The sequence below is a fragment of the Varroa jacobsoni genome, unplaced genomic scaffold, assembly GCF_002532875.2.
Source record: "Varroa jacobsoni isolate VJ856 unplaced genomic scaffold, vjacob_1.0 scaffold_312, whole genome shotgun sequence".
Taxonomy (NCBI): Eukaryota; Metazoa; Arthropoda; class Arachnida; order Mesostigmata; family Varroidae; genus Varroa; species Varroa jacobsoni.
This window is the reverse complement of record NW_019213214.1, coordinates 163,677-183,830: the sequence shown is the minus strand read 5'-3', so window position 1 is coordinate 183,830 and position 20,154 is coordinate 163,677. Positions and strand designations below refer to the sequence as shown.

The 20,154-nt window shown below is 43.0% G+C and overlaps 1 protein-coding gene across 5 annotated transcripts in view; it reads right to left on the bottom strand.

Annotated features, from left to right (window-relative positions):
- The window catches only part of coro (protein coronin), a 34,923-nt gene that overhangs the window by 7,572 nt on the left and 7,197 nt on the right, over positions 1-20,154 (bottom strand). Inside the window, exon 1 of one of the 5 annotated variants that reach the window (XM_022831122.2) lies at positions 11,648-12,032. The exons of 1 other annotated variant lie outside the window; for it this stretch is intronic. The gene's annotated coding sequence lies outside the window, so the exon portion shown is untranslated. Of the gene's footprint in view, positions 1-1,201; positions 2,295-4,814; positions 6,311-11,358; positions 11,619-11,647; positions 12,033-20,154 lie in introns of those variants that run through there. 3 more of the 5 variants (XM_022831125.2, XM_022831121.2, XM_022831123.2) reach the window with 3 other exon arrangements.

The window sequence follows — 20,154 nt, the reverse complement described above, 5'->3', positions numbered from 1 at the left end:
TAGTAATAGTAATAGTAATAGTAGTAGTAGTAATAGTTCGATTTTCTCGACTAAGTCGGTAGTTTGGTTGACTGTGAAACGGCTCTGCGTGACTGTACGCAATAACAATTGTTTTCTGTGATAAAATAACGACTGGTCCGTATGTCCCTCAAGCTCGCGAGTGAGCCGCCGGACAATCGCCAAAGTGCTAGAAGCTATTGTTTCTATATAAATTATATTAACACTATTCATAACATTTGTTATTATTATTTATATTCAAATAAGTTCATCAAGTTCGGTCTCGGCTAGCGTCACACATTTCTATCTATATTTAAAGCATACAAACGGATTCAACACACAAACACTGTTTGTTGAATATAGTATTTCAGTCCAATATGAAAGTCACCATCCACTCAATGGCCAATAGTTCTAACACCTTTGAGGCCGCTTTTAAAGTTTTCCTCCTTACGAACTTAACGACTCGTTACCGTATGTATAGGTTTAAGTGACACAGCCGAGTGTGTGGCAAAGCAGTAGATCCCGAAAAACATCACAGGTTTTTGAGCTACATAAATAATCCAATAAATTAATTAATTAATTAATTAGCTAATGTATAAACTAAACATTTATACACAGGCTAGAATTTTTACTTGGAGGAATTAACTCGAGCGTCTGTCTGCATAAAAGAATGAGCGAGAGATCTCTCTCTCTCTCTCTCTCTCTCTCATATTATCTCCTCTATTGTACCTTCCATTTGTGCTTAATAGACGATACCGCACATCAGATAAGTTATGTGTTTGATCATTTTTTGCCTACGAATTAGCGGTTTGCACAAAAATTTATACAAAATACCTGTGGCTGACTAAACGTTTAAAAAGTAAACGGCAAAAGTATACAAAACAGGATGAACTCGCCGTCCTGCTCGGCAATAATGTTCCATTCTATTGTACTCTATTAGTGGGAAGAAAAAAAACTTTGACTAAAAACGCATAAACAGTTAGACAATGGCGCAGTTTCACTAATCACGAGCGGGCGTTTTTGTTCCACCTAAATTTTATGGCCGAAACCCAAGTGTAAATAAAATCTGATTGATTCCATGAATGAAAAAGCAGGCACACAAGAACTTGGCCAAATTAGCCACTTAAGAGGGTTTCTTCGTTACCAGCAGTTACTGCTGTGGAACCAGTGGCTGTCGATCAGCCTACAATTGACTGGCACTCACCTTACGACGATCGCGTCGCCCCAGTTCTAGCTGGCGCCGGGCGTCGATTGCCGAGATTATGCGACTTCTGTAGTGTGCTGTGTGTGTGTGTGTGTGATTTGGTGCTTAACGTTGCTGGCTGGCAGTCAGTTGCTTCCTTTTTAAGTTCTGTTTGGATTAAGCCGCTCTAGTCGCTGCTACGGCCAAGAACAGCTAGTACAAACCGTTGGACTAGATGCCGCCCTAGAACCAGCAGGAGCGACAACTGATGACTGCTGTGCCTATAACTCTTGCCTCTGTCATTGCAAACGGCCTTTGCTTTTTGTTTATAGCAGCTACCATACGCGAACACACACACACACACACTCACTCACACACATATACATACACACCCGAGATACACCTAGGCGTGCGTAGATCGATAGGTTGCTGGATTGCGGACTTTTCGAAACATACGCCCTCTTTTTCTTATTCCCACTGCTGAGTTCCTTTGATGTCGTTACTGCCGCCTCGAACATCTACGGCAACGGCGGTCGTACTTTTGGTGCCGTACTAACGGGACTACAACGGAATCGTATTTAGTCGGCCAACCGCTCGTTGACGTAGAGCGACCCGGACGTATTAGCGCGCAAACACAGCCAGCCTATTGTTATGTCATGACAACATTATACTGCAATAGCGAAAGTTTTTTAGGTTTGCAGCACCGATTCGGGTGAAGTCATTGAGCTGAGATGCCGTTAACTGTCACACATCGTTGAGCAATTGGAATCACAGGACGCATAGAGGCCATTGACAAGTGTACAATCAAAAGATTGATTCCCTTCTATGCTGTAAATTGTTGGCTAAGAACAGCCGGTAGAGTTGTTTACACTATATCGGGTTAGCAATAAGATTATGGAGGCAGGTGGCCTTTGCCTACTCGATACGGCCAGGTAGCAAGTATGATAAACCGATAAACTTACATAGTTGGTAGAAACAAGCGAATAAACTTGACGCTACCACGACCATGTTACTCAATTCGAGCGTTGAAATTATAAGAGTCACAAAAGCCACTTTCTATACAAATACTAAGTTGCAGACAGATGTGGCCATTTAAGGTCTTCGCCCGGCTGTCAACACACGACCAGATGAGAAAGGGAAAATCCCGTACTGATTCAACACCTTATTTCTCTAATATCACAAACAACAGTAGAGTCCTTCGTTCGAAGCTTAAGTTTCTATACGCGGCTTTATTGAAAACGTACCAATTTTAAGTGGTGCCGCATTGATCTACTAAATAATAAAGGCAATATTATAGATAAACTATAATTAAGTGGTTCCAGATTTTCTAGCGATAAATTCATCGCTCAACGACTATCGACAGGGAACGCTTAACGGGGAATCAAAGTGGTAGCTAGAAAAGATTTTTTATGACATCAGAAAATATAGGCTTCCTCAATGAAATCAACCTCTAATCAAGTGGGTGACTTGGAATCTAGCACGCTGGAAAACATAGAATTGTAGATCAAATGGAAAAAATCGATTATCTTTCATCATCAATGAAAGAAACAAAGGCTGCCAGATTGGTAATTATAATGATATTACATGGCAGCATTTCTGCACCTCTATAGACCCTAAATAACTGGGAGTTCTCCAGGGGCAAATTTCCATGAAGCCACCATTCTATCAATTATTATCCTATTACAGATCGAAAGCAAAGTTATTTCGTATGGTTACAAGGGAACTCAGCGATGAGGCATTAACAGAGGGGATCTAACTGACAAAAATATCGATAAAGTAAACGCTGGAGAGTGATCGTAGAGCCTGATTGGACAAACTATAGGGTAATGTTGCCTAACCTTGACATCTCGATGTTGACTGGAGCCAGGATGGAATAGATGGCATTTTGACACGAACCTTGGTCAACTAGTTTGTGAACGTCTAAAGCGACCTCTGTATTCGTCGTTTTCCATGTACTTTTATTTAATGCTACGCGATCGTGATTGCCCTCTGACCAACCTTTTTTGGAAATGTCCTACGATAAGGCAAATAGTTCATTTAGCGGATGTGTCCCGCAGGCAGTGGTGTACACGCTCCACAGGAAAGTGAAATCCGTTATACAACGATTTTTGCCGCCGTCGTCATAATCATCATCGCCCATCTACCCATGATCGCTCTAATGGGACTGGAAGGTGATTCAGCACCAAACACTTATCTCCTGTTGGTAGATCTTGTGTACATCAGCGTGCGTTGGCCACACTCTAAGTGCGAAAACAATGGCCTTTGCGCTTGACGCAGATGCGCCATGCCATGCGGCAGCAGTGGATACATATCGGCATTGCCAACGGAAGTACGCATGAGTACTCTGAGTAAAACAACGTTCAGAGGTTCAATATCAGCTGCCGTTATAAGTCGCAAGAGGGCTTAAGAGGTTATGATACATCTACAGAGTTACTCGATGAGTCATTAAGTCGTTCATCTTCATGTCCTTAGGCCTGCTGACCCAGCCTTGGGCTGAAACTTTACTCTAGATTTTTATTATAGCATATTTTTCAGGTGATGTGTTTTTGGCAAGAGTACGACTCACCCATGGCTATTTTACAATCGACAATCAAGCATTCTTCGATACCTTAGCAGTTAATCATAGCATCGTATTTTTATAATACACTTCTGTTAATTATACCACAAAGCTTAACGGTTTCACTAGCATTGAGTCATTCGCAAGCTGGAAGTGGGTGTGATAAAGTTCATCTTCCCGGCTACGCTGTGAGCATTTTGTAGGATATCCTAAAACATCCGGCAACTCTGACCTGAGTGCGACAAAGCGCTTTCATTTTTACGACGTTTAGGAAATGATTGTTCTCCGATCGAATTGTCTGCTGCGGCAGGCTGTCAGCCGAAAAGCCACTTCCTTTATAGCCTTTGTTCTTTGGCAGTCGGTAGTCATACGTATCGAGTCTGGCAGCTCATTGGCATCAAAGAGCGCTCACACGGAAATTAAAATTGAATTCGAGATCGATACGTATCTTGTCGAAGAATGAGCTCTAGCGAAATAGTAGCCTCTTGTCGCTAACAATTGTGGGCCATCATAAAAGCGCAGTTGAGAGAGACGACGATGAGTTACCACAGAAACGAACAGAAAGAACAGGTAGCAAATATCCAGACTGTTTTATTATACCGATAACACTCATTTACCAAATGTATTCCAAAATATAATTATCGGCGTAACAAAATGGCTAGACAAGACAGACAGCCTTGTCATAGCGAAACGAACAAGACCAACGTGTCTGACTAGACAGCGGGCAACTCCAACGAAACAGATCCCACAAGCGCCTATAAATGGAAGTCTATAGGTATTCGATCAAATACGATGAGTCTGGTCGACGACCAATAAATAGATAATCCGCCGCTTACAAATGATATTCATATAATAGTAAAAGAACTCAAAGATTATTAACAACCAATATTATTACTTTTACATATGTAACATTGTCTACGTAGCGTCTATTACGTATACCGACATCTTCGAACGATTGGACCATTGTGTCGTCTGTTTCGCTATAATTCTCTCTGAATCGATAGAATCCTATCGCTTCGAGCCTACCTGATTGCTGGTCGCAAACAGAAGAGAATAATGGACGTAGAAGAAACTCACGTTTTGTCGTTGGTGAAAAGCAGGAAAACAAGATTTCGCGCGCGGTCGATCTGATTGGAGACGGCCGTTCCATGGAAATTTCTTTTCCAGCTAGCATACAAGCATGATTACGGTAATAGACTGTACAGTCTCCTCGCAGGTATACAAACCTCCAGTGTCCATTTAAAGTTCGCTGATGAAGGTGTGGTGCAAAAGCTGAAGGTATCCGAGATCTTCGTGAAGCCTTGGATTACCTTTTCGCGTACATGGTACTTAAAAGTAGTACTATTATTATTAGTACGATAGCTGTTGTTTTCGTTGTTCGGGCTGTCACCGATTCTGTTTCCAAGTGCCGCTCCGAGAATACTTAGCAAACCTATGAAACCTTAGACGTTTAAGCACTGCTCTCTTGCTCGTAACGGTACCACTGTCCTGTCACAACGACTTATCGGAAACCGTTTGCTTAATAAAATCAAAGATAAGGAAAGCACGCTTTCTTACGGAATCCGTCACTACTTCATACGTACACTGATTTGGAATCTATTGGCTGACAACACTGGACGATAGAAACTTTTTGCCCATTGCTAGATTTCGGCATTCTCTGGAATTCTGCCGTGTAGATAACTGTGCTTTGAATTTGGAGAGACCCTCTCTTTCTGTGCTCTTCTCCTTTTACCGAAGTACGGCTGGAACAGCTGAGAAAGTCGTTTAGCTTTTGTTCACACTCGTTCTCTTCAGCTAGATAGCAAACACACACTAATCCTACAATTTACAACTAGCTGTTGTTAGTAGATACCTCTTAGAAAGTTGTTAATTCGTTAAAAACAACAGACAACGCCGACTACTACTTCATATGCCGCAGTGGCTATGGCTGATGTTCTAATTGACTACAGCTGTTGCGGCGGCATCGACTTGGTACTCAACGACGTCAGACCAACGTTCGTCCGCTCCCCCGCGCCACCAGTATTGCTCGTACCGGAACGAACAAAGCAGTTGCTGTTGGTGCTCGCGTCAGAAGCTATTGCCAGGCCAAGTGCTAGATGCAGCACAGGCATACGGACGCAAACGCGAAAAAAAGGAGCCAGTTGTTCCCAGTGTGGAAATGGTTTTGGTAGCCAGCGGTCCACTGCCGTAGGCTGTAGCCAGGAAACAGTAGTTTCCCCCGTCCGTCGGTTAATCGGCAACTGAGCGAGCCCGTCGACAAGAGCAATCTGCCGCCTACCAGGCAATTCACAGGGCTCAATTAACGAATAACAGCTTCACTGACAGAGTGGAGTTGAGCTAGACAGTCCCCAGCCTGCCAGTAACAACAATAGTTTTCTCTTGGCCGTCTGTCGAGTGACTGCTTTTTAACCCCTATCGTTAGCCTCAGTTATCGCTCGTGCTGATAAACCGTGTCCGTCTTTCCTGGCAGAAGTTGTATTAGTTAAAATAGTGGTTGTTATAGTGCTATATCTATGGCCGTATCTAAAAGTATTGCCTTTATTGCCGCTGGGCAGAATCTTCTCGCCTGCGTGAAGCAAGGCGGGGGGCGTACGGGGGGGGGGGGGGTGTCGGCGGCGCGGCGCGGCGCGGCGTGCTGCTGCCTTGCCCTGGCGTACGCTGGTTGCCTTGTAAGGTTGCCCACCACCGCCTCGCGTTGCTACTGCTAGTGTAATCGCCTGTCACCGGGTGCCGCGCTACTGCCCTAGGCCTTCTTCCAGCTTCTTCCCACTCGTTCGTTCCTTGTTGTGGCTGTAGTTGGCGCCGCCGGTACGACGATGTTGATAGAACTAAATAGTCGGGTAGAAATACACACATGTAAGAGGCAAGACCCAGACAAGCCAACTGTTGCCGTAGCTGATACAGCCAAACCCACTGGTGTCGAACCCAGCTCGGGCGAAAGCGGCTAGTAGGAACAGATCGACCGATGACAACGAGCCGTCTGGAGATGTCGTAGAACTGGGACGATTTACTCCAGCCGAAGTCTCTAGACAGTAGTCAGCCGTACAAACCTAGTGCTAATGACATAAACAATAGTATGAGTCGAAAATCTCTTTGGATTCTCATAGACTCACAGGCACCTGGCGGAAAAGACGATCGGTACCACGCTTGAAATGTAGAGATCATCGACAGATAATGAGGGAGAGGCAGACCAAGAGCTATAGCCGGATATCGGCAACCGGCAATATCGCTGCCCTTCCGCCAAGGGTGAGCCACTCTTGAGCACAACTCGCTGGCTCAGTTAAAGATTAGCACGTTTTATAGCAGCATTACCGTCGATGACGTTATCGTGATTCCTGCACTCACTAGCACTTATTACGAGCCACTTCCAACTGCGAACACCGACTGGCCTTCTTCAGCGGAGCACCGCACTACACCTCGCCTCGATTGCACTTCCTCTGCTATGTGCTAGTAGTACTACTTCAACTCTTCACTTCGTTCACCGATGAGCTTCACCAGTTCGGAAATCTGTTGCCCATTTAAATTGGACAGCAGTTTGGCGCCCACGGCACGTGCTGCACTTCTGTTCTTAGCCAGCCGGGGAAGATGACACCCCCAGACAGACCACAGCCTGCTCCTGTTACGGTCGCTAGTTTACCTTTACAGGCCGCTGCCAGCGATGGTCGGCATTGTTCGCTGAAAGATGGTACGGTAGCCTGTATGTTGCTCGCACGGGGGCTGCCGACTTCCGACTCGTGGTCGTAGTAGTTGGCTGGAGCAGCAGCGGTGGCACTTTGGCAGTGGCTATCGATGGCTACGAACTTCAACTGCGACGATGGCCGGAGCGGCAGAGGAGCGGGCACGACTTGGTCAATCGGTCGGTCGGCGAGCCCCCGCACCGTTTCATCGTGTTACTGTTCGTCCTAGCAGCATGAACACACAAGGAGAGGGCTAAGCGATCGCGGAGCAAGGGCCGGCTTCGTGGCGGCATCTTTCGAAATGTGCGCAGAATAGTAGACGAAAACAGGACTAACCAATGCGATGGAGAAGAAACGTGTGAAAGCTGGACCTAATCAAATGAATGTTGAAGGAGGAAATCGATGTAGTAGTGAAGTTGCTTCTGACAGAATCTTGCCCCATGGAAAACAATCGTTCATTTAGACAGAAGGTGATTAATCTATGCTTAAGAAAACACTCGTATATGAAAAAAAAACAAATATCATAGTCTAAATTTCTGGTAGATTTGTTCATTCGCCTACGAGTAGGAAAAACGCTGTATTTGTCAGAAGCATAAATACATCGAGCTACTATTGGCTCTTAGCTGGATGCTGGATACAACAAAAACAGAATAAGATCAAAGCTTTAGCTCATTAATTCCTTAGAACCCGTCTTAAATACTTTATGGCCTTGAACTAAATTATAGACTTGTTGAAGTATCAAGTGATCTGCGGAAATAGCGCCGGTTATAGCGAACAGTAGAATCGCATAGAGAGACAATGCATGCTTTCAATCAATGTGGTACTTATGATTCGGTCAAAGACCATTTTTAATACTTGCGTCACTATAATTGACCCTTACTGTTTACGTTCAGAATTTTACGTTTGGTTTCGCCGTTAGGCATTTCTGCTGGATGGCTCCCAACACAAAAAATAACCCTATTTGTCCATCTGTCTATGCCCAGGCTCCCAAAGCTATACCCAAACCACAACATCTCTAAAGGTTCGCAGACAAATACTGAGCTATAACGAGGACATCGTATTCCGTTCGATCGAGTGCGTCCGACGATATCTAGTTTTTAGCTGTTAGTTCGCTATTTAACTTCACTAACAAGTATCTTTTCGACACATAATTCTTCAATTGATTCAAATTTCTATTATCTTCAAATACGTCCTTTTTATTTCTATCGTCATATTTACGCGTGTATGCAGTTAAGATCATGCCTGGTGTCTGGCGCATTTCGCGTTAGATCGGAACTTTATTTCTCCGAATGTACAGGTCCCCTTAACCATAAAACGTATTCAACTTCTTCTACTTCCCCGCAGACCAATTCATTACCCATATTTAATGAGATAATATCACTGCAGCAACGGCGGGTGATTCGGTTAATTACTGCCACCCGTGAAAAAGTTAGTTTGCCACCTGGAGAGTATTTGCTCTTGACAACGCAGCCATCTTAGCCGTATCGTTGCAGTAATAACGGCGGCGGTGCCTGTCTGAATAAAATGTCTGTGTAAAAAAGAATTCGTATGGCAACAAGAGGATTTCGTTAAGGCCTTAGACCAGACGGATACTGCGGGACGAAGTCTTCTCTACTTTAATTGACGTAAGCGCTTCATGTTCAATTATTTGATTTTGGCTCTTCTACCCCTATTAGTTCCCTGTCAGCATTTTTCTGGCTCTTGTTTGATGATCTCTATCTACGGATACATCGCGAAGGTGATGTTCGTGGTCGCGATGACGGTAGTGGTGCAAACCCATGTTAAGGGTTTCCTCTTTTTCAACAATCTTACGTAACCATGCTCTGCTAGTCTGAGTACTGCCCCTCTACTCCCTTTCCTCTGGTTAGATATCGCTCGCCCGTGTACGGTTATCACTGGGTATATGACGGTGACTCAAGCGACATCTCCGCAAGTGTTGTCGTCCATTCGATTTCAGCCGGCCTTAACCCAGCAAGCAGCCGGTCCATATACTAATTGTGGGTACCTTCTATGAAGCAAAGCAATAGGACTGGCTAAGAGTTGCTAACAAAACACGGCAGAATTGCGTATGATATACACATGAAGAGCCTATGTCGATTCGAGTTTGCCTAAGATGGTTAAATGCAACGGGGCCCAGTGTCACCGTATCAATGCCATACGACGCCTCATAAGGGCTGCAGCCGGCAACCGCTATCTGTCGTAATACCATTTGTCATTTATAGGAAATAGACAAGCTTCGTTGAAGCGCACGGGTGACGAACAGCTAATATGGCAGATGAATTGCTGCTTGAAAGAGAACGAGCTACGAAATGCAGAGAAAGTCGAACAGAAAGAAAACTTCTAGGAGAACAAAAAAGGACAAAGAAGGCCTTTCAATGAACACTAGTTACGGGGCAGCGTGTGCAAGATGGTAGATTTCTCTCATGCACTTACGGTGCAATCCTCGTTAAATATCTCAATGATAGGACTTATACGAGATATGATCCAGGGAACTCGTTTGTAACTAAGGAGACATGCGGATCAATGTTCCGATGTTCCCCCAAAACAGTCGCTTATGTTCGTTGTAACGACGGCTAGAATTCTTTAAATACTTGCTAACGATACTGACTAGGTATCAGTGTAGTCTGGGCGGCTAATGCGCACCTTTTTGAGTGGATTGCCATGGTAACCATGAGCATGCGGCTAATGCTAGTTCGAAGCCAGTCGTGACAAATGGTTACCAATCAGATTCAAAGTTCTGTTAAAAAAGAACCGCAAAGAGATCCATCTCGGCTAGATCCTTGCCGGGTGAAACGGGCCTTAATAATGCTACACCGAAAACAATGTCAGGAAGTTTAGTACAGAGCAAAGAGCAGCCAAAACATGAAAAAAAAAGTGGAATAACTTATACACAGATGTATTACCTCTTTATCGTCTTTATGTTTAAAGTTTCGAATCTTTTTTAAGAATGATTCAGCACATTAGAATAGGCATGATCCAGGACGCCTTTTTCTTGGCGATAGTTTTGGCCACGGAATTCAGAGGCCAGCAAACATTTCCAGTCGTACCAAGTCCCGAAGGGTAGTTCATAATCCCGGAAAGGGATTAGAATGTGCGCGAAAACCCGCGTACATTAGGTTAAGCCCCTATTCTCAGATTCAATTTACCACTAATTAATCTGGTCTGGAAACTAAAGTTTTATAGAACCAAGCTATTATTATGGGACTACACGATACGTTTCCGGGAGCGAAAGTTTCCAGATGTTAAATATTTATGTGGAATCCAGCTCCGACGGTTAATGATCTCACACATCATGAGAATTCGATGATAAATCTCCTTGAAACTATAATCAATCAATTAAAATAAACCTAATTCATCACCGATGAAAACTGCTCATGTAAAAGCTTTACTGCGCGCGGATAGATAGGTATAACGAACTTGCTTTGTTTCATGTTGTAGCCTAGCGCTGATTGGCGGACGTTAGCAAAATCGAGCTCCCTGCCAGTGGAATTAAATTAGGAACATGCACTCCCATGGATGACATAAAAGGCGACATATAGAAGAAGAGAGACGATCAAATAGACGCGCTATGCCGCTGTGTGCTTCTATTGCTCAGTGCAAGAAGCGTACGAGAAAGAGAGGTACTTCGGTAAGCTGTAAAACAATAATAATTTCCATCTCAGGATAAGTTTGACAGTTCAGAGGATGTAAATGCGCTTTGCTCCGTCCACTACCTTATCTAAATCGTTAGTGAGCACCAGTACAATTCTGCATGTTGGGACACGATGACGAGTTCTAATATTGGCTCTTGCGTTTTACGGGACATACATAACAAAAGTTAACACGATAAATGAACTTTGTATTTAACTTGCCCGCAACGTAGACCTTATCCGTCTGTCCTGCCTCTGCCATATTCTACTAAACATTCACTGATTGAGCATGATGCCTACACATGAAATACTTACAGTTATTCTCGCCGTGAACTACTGAAGATAAATTTTAAATGTCGGAGCTCTCACTCTCGCGGTAAGTCCAAACAATATAGTCGTGTGGTAAGCAGTCAGCTCTTCTTTGACAACAAATCTCACTTTACGAAACAGACGATCAAAGACTCTGATTTCTAATTTATCAGCTTGTCCATTGATGAACTTACTTATTAGCTCATTATTGTTTTCATAGTCGTTTTTGTTGACCTTCCGCTAGCCCTCTTCGAGCGTATTATTATTATAGTATACTGCTGACGTGCGTACTCACTTGTGCCTTCACGCGGCTATGTCACATGCACTAGCATGCTCCGTACGTTTTGTCCGTGCTAGTTCGTCGTGTTCGACCCTCACTGGACGAAGTAAAAATGGTTGCTGATACCGGTCAATCTCGGCGTTGGGGTTTACGGATGGGTGCCGGTGGCAGCGGCGCTCAGCATCGGTGGTGCTTGAAGGCAGTAGTGCGTTGAACGGCGTGCGTCTGATTCCGCGAGCCAAGAACCCTACCTCGATCAAGACCGGGTCGAATCAACTGACGCAAACCAGACAATGCTAGTTACTAGGTATTGCCACCTCTGTAGCTGCTTTTGCTGTTGTTATTTGCCGGTATAGCTACTGTTGCTGTTCGGTAGTTCTCTCCGGCAAAGGGCGGTCGCACCCACTCTGGTATGACTAGTGCCTATAACTCGAGGCCGCTATACTCACGCTCAACCCTACTTCGCCTTATACTCTCCCTACTGCTAGTACCCTTACCGTAACTGTTCAGCGGTGTGTGTCAGCTTCGTCAGGACTGCGTGTTAGTTCGCGGCTGTGTGCGTACGGACTATGTAACCGTGTGTGAATGCTTGAGCTAGAGAGCATGGTCTTGCGAAAAGCAGTTTTCTCTCGAGAAAGTCGAAAAAGCCGAAATAAATATTTCCATGCCACAAGACTCTTATATGTATAAGCAACTAGGCGGCACGAGTTCTGCCAGTATTGGTGGTGGCAGTGATGGCAGTTCACTGATCTGCCTGCAACACATGCCTACAACAGCAACACATCATTGACAATCGCACGCGGACCGACAGGCTGCAGCTGCCGTCGGCCGGAGCTCACAGCCTGTTCTGGCCTGAACGCACTCACTCACTATGTGCTTACTGTCTACAAGCTTTTCTTGGTTACTCTGTCCGCATACCCCTCTACTGCAAAACAGCCTCTCCTGCGGCCCAATTCGAACCAACGGGTTCCTGTCTCTGGGTCGCTGGATGAAAACGAAAGGAGAAAGAGCAATATCAATTCGGCTCAGTCGTCCACCCTCTAGTCTTCTGCTAGAAAATACGCGTTACCAAAGCATGGCAACAACAGCGCCACGGCCAGTACTGCCGCCGGTGGCAGCATTACTGTGAAAAGGGATTGGCCGCTTCAGGAAAAAAAAGCTGAGACATCGAACAAGCCGCTACCGCTGCACGGAGGCAACCGGTCGAATGCAGCAATGAGACCAAAGGCAACGAGCGAGCGGGCGAAACCGCAAAGTGGTGGATGATGCTACTGCTTTATGCAGGCTAATACGAATGCCCTCGTTTGCAAGGACCACAACAGACCAAAGTAATGATAAACTGCCTAAATGATCTGGGTGGCTAGAGCCTTAAATTTTGCCTCCCACACAGGTTAGTAGCCAAGACGCCCTAATCAAGAATAAAGAGCAGAAAAAAGAAAAAGACTCTTTAACACTACTTTTTGCGACGAACCCTGAGCCAGCCAGCCAGCCAGCCAGCCAGAAAGCAAACAATGCTAACGTTCTAAGCAAGCAAAAAAGGACGCCACCGGAATAGAGCGAGGCGAATTTTAACGACCATGCACCATTCTTATCGGCAAAATCAAGATTCCTTCTCAGACTGAGAGACTACGAAAAAGCTTTCAGTTATTTTCAGAAGGATTCGGAAAATTTGGGACGACGTCTTGATGCAAATCTGTTAAAGGGGAGAAGCATTGAATGTAATCAAAGCTACGCCATGTCCGTTGCTGCATGTGATACAGTCCTGTGTTTTTCTTAACTGAGATTAGAAAAAAAAGTATCCAAATGTGTATTTGTTTCTTGATTTATATATCACTTTAACAGATTCAACCAATTTCCCGATAAAAGCGCCTAAACTCAAACTAGTTATTACCTTTCCAATCCGTAATCGTGACCACACAAACTGATAGCAAGCCATCACAGACTAGAGATTTCTGTCACATTTGGACTACGCTCGTTGCGTCACTCATTACGTTCCAGACTTAAGCCTACTTAAATGCAAACTTCTGCATAGAACTTTCGCAATTTGGTCTTCAACAGTGACCTGGAAGCGGAAAAGTCACTGGCAGCAATATCTGTAGCGTCGAAAAAACCGTTGAATCATTTAGAAACATCCTATTGAATGCCGTACCTCCAATGGCCTACTTTAAATTCGATCAGAAAAGGACCCATTACATTTAATGAGTAGTGCGCATTAGCAGGGCCTAAGATGCTCTTTGGAGCCCCGAAGAGGCTAGTTTATCTGCAACTTTTCTTTTTAAGCTGCATAAAGCTATTACTTGAATACCTTAAATGAAATTTATAGCTGTTCTTGACGACGTAATATGTTTATAATCTGTTAATACCGCAAACGGTATTGAGGAAATGAACAATGAATGATATGAGTTGGCTAGAGTTTCCGTCGACTTTGCTTAGATTACACGTATAGCTCAGCAGTGAAAATATGGCAGATTTATCACTGATATACATACTCATCTGCCGTATAAATAAAATCGTCTTGATGCTACCTTCGATTCTTCACAGAAAGCATCTCGAATAGAGTCTAGACAAATTAAAAATATCATAACACGATCTCTACCAAGACTGAAAAACTCGAAAACCCCCTTTAAAAAATATAATAAATAAATAAAATAAATAATTTAAAAAAATATTTATTCATGTGTTACATTACATACTGCAGCGTATTCTGCAGGTTTACCTATCAGACACCTTCTGAGCAAGTTTCAGATTATGCAAAATGATTCGAGGTCGATGACGAATTGTAAACCCAACATAAAAATACAAATACGGGCTGGGTTTTTAGGCCTACAACAAGTATTTTCTCCGTGTCTGTGTAATGTTCGATTGCAATAAACATACCGACACTATATTATTTTGCAACCACTACAACCACGATCGAATAAAGGTAATGAATTAACAGTGATTAGCGAACCTGTAAAACTATTACAACAAGGACAGATTGCTGACTTGAGCTACCTTACGTAGCATTATGTACTGCCAAAACACATTGAATCCTAACTCGTGAGCAGAAATAAAAGGTTCGTAGTTGGAAACTATTGCAGATCACCAATAACAGTGATACTACGTCTAAATAGACATTCGTACAAGGTCTATTAGATATATTCACCTTTATAAATATAGCCAAAACCCTCACAGAGTAAGAGCGGAACACAGATGCCTGCTTGCGGGTGTGTACTTCATGGCCTCACTAATAAAACATCAGAAATCTATATTGGTTAATCTGTTCAGAACTTGAGGGAAATCTGTGACTTTATCATGCCAAAAGCGTTTATTAAAACACAACCGAAAAAGATAAAGATCTGTTTTAGAGAAAGTAGTGTCGAGCGTGTGGTGACAGCGTATTTGTTTACAAACGTAAGGGCTATATCTGAAGAGGTCTAGGTTCGGGACGGAAGGAGGACGGCTGTTTAATGCGTGGGCCGGCGGGCCGGTGAGCCGTCCACAGTAGCGCTAAACAGATAAAGCGCAAAACATTTATTTGAGTATTACTGCTGGTCCTAGTCAGGTCTCGACTACTGCAATGCGACGTCGCATCAGTTCAGTAAGTGCAGGTCGGCCGTACCCGAGCTAATCGCCTATTACACTAACAGAGTGAAGGGTACGACACAAGATCACACAAAAATATAGCCATACCTGATAGAGTGTGCACGTGAAACAAGCTGTCAAATCAAACGAAGGAAATGAAAAGCCATTTCTTTGTTTGGCTAGATATGCGAATAAATAAATAAATAAATGTTAAAGGAGGTCTCGTCGGCTTTCCTTCGCCGTCCATTCGGCTTTCTATCTCACGCGCGCATTCATTCTGCTTCTGTTATTTCACTTCCCTTGTTACACAAAGGTTACATCCTCTACTGCGTACCAGCTGAGCCAGGCCACTGGTAGAAGGTCCATGTGAGCGGGAGATATGTGGCGAACTAGTCCTAAAGATATCCTGTCGTAGCTCTCATGTAGAAACTGGGCCGGTTAACATTAACGATCGCGAGTCAAGTGCATCATCACCATTATTCCCTGGCCACCAAAAGCTTTTCGAATCTCTACATGCAGAAAGATTGTTTTGAGAGCCGCTCCGGACCTCTCTTCTATCTCTCTTTTTATGTGAATGTCTTTTTTCAAAAAATATTGAACAGTTAAAGTAAAGGGTTTTCATTTTGCCGTCTTCTGTCATCCCTGAATCGTACATGGAAATTCTAATCTCATAACTACCCCACCATTGTAATTTTGCTAAAGAGATTTACTTTATATTTATACAAATTACCCGGAATCTATCGAAGCGATTATGTCATAGTGCTTAAAATCAAGTTTAAAGTTAACACGGAGCAGGCGGCACTGCAGGAGAAAGATACGATCCTTGTCACAGAAACTTTAGACAAAAATCATGCCAATATTTTTACCTTAAAGTTAAAAGATGGAACAATTGATTATCGCATCTCAACCAGTGGCTTTCGAGTAAGGATGCCTTTAAACGTCTCGTGGTAACATAATAATAACAACAACTAAAACGTTCAAGTCACGGATGTATTAACTCGACAAATAATTTGTCAAACTCTTGTGACCATAGACTAAGGTTTACAGCACGAACAGCCGGAACAAGCTACCCATTCTTCAGCAGTATAAGCAGGTAATCAGGAAAAGATAGAGAGAATATTCTCTCAGAATAGAGACCAACATCAGGATCTGGACAATTATTCAATAAGGACCATCTTAAAGGCAACGGAAACCAGCGGTCGCTTCTAAACCATATCGACAACAAAATCCGTGTATAGAGAACATAGTGCTGCCTAATTTAAACCAATTTCAGATCTCTTTATGAGAAAATGTATTCTCCGGCTATTCAGCTGCTGCATGACTATGCAGCAGCAAATGATCAGTGTTAGGTATTGGGATAATTTTTTAATCCAGCATAAACACTCAAAATAAATGAAAAGTAAAATTCGGTGGTCCTCATACTACACGCCGGATGGTGAAATCAACATGATTTGAGACTTGCGCATAACCGAAGCAACGGTTTCGTACAGAATCTTCTAATTCTCGCACCTCCCTGGCTCCTGTATCGTGACAAATAACAAGTAACCAAACGTATTCTAGTTGTGTAACCTACCTAATGCACGTTCGCCTGACCGGCGATAGGCCAAGATGACGTACCTTACTTTAACGTAATGGAAAACGTAAATGAAGAAAACTGGCCTATACTGTATAGCAGTTCGGATCGTCTCAACGTATCTCCCGGTCAGTTGAATTTGTTAAGCTATTGTAAACGTTATTATTTGTTTAGCTAGGACCAATAGCGATTCCTCAACTGGTCCACAACAGGAGTGCTTTCATGAGTGATTGAAACCCAGTAAGGTAGCCGCTGCTGCTGCTGCTGTGAACTTCTATTGATTTTAGTTTTTCGCTCGTGGCGAATCACCGCAAAACATTCTAGTCAGGGTAAAATGCTACATATGTAATTATTGTCCTTGAGTCCGCATTTATAGTACGTGTTTCATAATTTGAATTTTGACGAAGTAAGTTCTATTTTTATATTTACTCATTATCCATGTTACCTTGCATTGTACACGGGCGTGTCAAACCATCATACTTTTATTATTAGTACCTGTAAAGCATTATTAAGACAGCGAGACCCCTATTATCGTCGACGTGAAAAGACGCGCTCTTTTTTACCTCAGTGCTAATCAGTGTCTGGCATACGTTCATTTTAAATTTTCATTTTTTTACAAATCTGTAGGCTAAATATCGGCATTTATTGCATATTTAGCGACAAATGTTAGCAGACAAACAGAAATGTCGCTATTTCGCTTTATAATTGTCCAAATTACAAAGTTAGCACAAACGAACAAGTCGTCGATGTCATGTCGAGGCCTTTTAGGCTCTCGACCAGTCAAGCTCCATTCGTAGTAATCCAACGAGTTAAAACCTAGACTGTGAAGCGGCCGTATGCGATTATCAAGCATCCAGTCTTGCGCGAACTGGTACACCATCTTGCTGGGACATATCTAGCTTGTTTTGTACGTTTTGTCCACCCACAGTTACCTGACAGCATACAGGCCAGACGACAAACTTTCCTTTGGCAAAAGTATCATAAAAGGCTTACTACCTCACTGACGCTTCATACAGCGCAAAGGGATTGGATAATTAGTAATCTCCGTTCGAATTGCAAATAAGATGCTCTTTTTTCCGCAATGACTGTAAGTTTATTTATATCGTCCTTGAAATGAAGTTTTCTCCACTAGTACCAATATCGGATGTTCGCACTCGCAGTACAAAGCATTTCATTCATCTTTAACCCTAGCACACTGTATTATGCTTTACTTTATAGGTACTAGAAGTGTACGTTAGACGCACACTCTTCTTGGTAAATATTCGATTCAAACTTTATCTAGAACATGCGTCATACGTGGTATATATCAACAGTTTGCTGCGTTTATCGCTGCATTTTTATGATACGACTTCGAGGGTCAACGACGAACGGTACATCATAGTACCTCAATTACATTGATTAGTAACCCAAGTTACTATGAGAAAAAGATGCGATGTAGATACAAAGTACATAATAAAAATACAAAAAGGTAGAAAAAGGGGGCTAATTGAATTTACAAAAACTTGTGTAATCGTACTGGTTCTGAGCTGTACACAACAAGCTAATTTAACTTTGAATAGTAACTTGTTTTTTTTCTACAAATTAAATACAAGCGCTTTCTTTCGATGCAAGTTTCGGTCAATTCATCATCCTGTAGTCCCATTCAAGTACTGACTCGGAATCAAATCGTTAAGAAATCTATTAAATAGAGACGGGGATTTTTATTGGCGCAACATATTATTTCCCAACAATTGTTCATCATAAGGATTAGGTTTTTCATGTTTTACGGTATCTGCTATAGAGGCCCTTACTTCCTTTAGTATAACTTCAAGTAAAAATACTATATTTATGTACATTTAACAGCCCTATACATTAACCAACCTGCTGGTTGAGAGATGCCATTTCGTGTACATACAATAAGTAAATTCTGCGAAAGTTTACGCTCACAGCATACTCTGCGCAATCTATCTAGAATGGCCGCGATGGCAAGCATAACATCACTTAGATGTCGTATAGATAAAACTGTAGCATGAGTTGTTGTCATTTCAAGCTACGCACCCGCCAGACCTAATTTGTGTGACTCTTTGACTAGCCCAACACATCTACTGGATATATTCAGGGGAAACAGATGAGGGGGGCTAGGAAAATCGTCACACGACATTTTGCTCGGAAAAATAGCGATTTTTATACTAACATACTCATTCAGTCTATGAGTAGCTAGAGGAATTACAATTCAAGAGTCTTCACATAAAAAAAAAGATAAAATGCTATTAAAAATAAAGTGATTTAGCCTTTCCGACCGTAGAGAGCACAGCCTTGGATTTGGGCACTTTTGTAACCCAATAATTTCAAAGTGCACGCCTCGGTACCTTAATATAATTTCTCTACCTTATATTAGACACTTCGCTTGAACAATTTCTCTGTCGTCTCGTTTTCATTCGTTTCAAAGTCTTCATACTAAGATTTTAGATTGTGTGAGAGGTTCTTTCACAAGGCTTGACCGTGTTCTATAAATCCATTGCACCACATTTCTATTTAACATAACGAACCATCGCCTGTCGTCTCTATTGTCAATAGAATGCATTTATAGGGTCTTTCATGTCGAAGATGATGATGTCGTAGAATGCATTCATTTCTCTCTCTCCCTCGCTCTCTTGAGACAATCCACGACTAGCACGACATTTGACCGTAGCTGTAAATCACAGTATTTAGCGCCAGTGAACTTCCCCGAACACCGAAAAATAGACCATCATCCTTTCTAAATAGATCCGCTTTTACTTTTCAGGTACTAGATTTCTGCACGCATGGCGTCTGCTACGGCGCGCTCTGCGGCTGCCAAGATTCTGCCACAGTGTCTCGATACGAGCCACAGTTGCTACTCCTTGTACTACTGCTGCTGCTGCTGCTGTTGTTGTAATAGTGGTAGTAAAGTATGGCTCCGCGCCGGCTGCACGCGCCAGTAGCACCAAGGCAGGAACAGTTGTTGTTGTTCGTGTTGTCTGCTTTTCATTTGTATGTATGTCTACGTATATAGCTGTATTATTCTCGCTAGAGTGCGACTGTATGCTTGTGACCCCTGGAGGAATGTCGTCTTTTCCCGCTAGTGGCGCAGCGGATAATGTGTTTGCCTGCTAAAATTAAGGGACACGTGGTGGTCTGGGTTCGAATCCTAGCATCGACACACCTCGTTTTATGCTGGTAGATAGGCATCCAATGGAATGCCTAACCGCGGCACTGGACATAAAACTCCAAATATCTAGCCGTGTCGTCTGCTAGCGATAAACAGCGGCAGTCGCCTACTGCCCAATCGAATAAAAAAGAGAACAAGGTAGAGTAAAAGGTATTAAATGCTGCACTGAACAGCAAACGCGATCATAATCATCGTTGATTCCTAGACCCAATACAC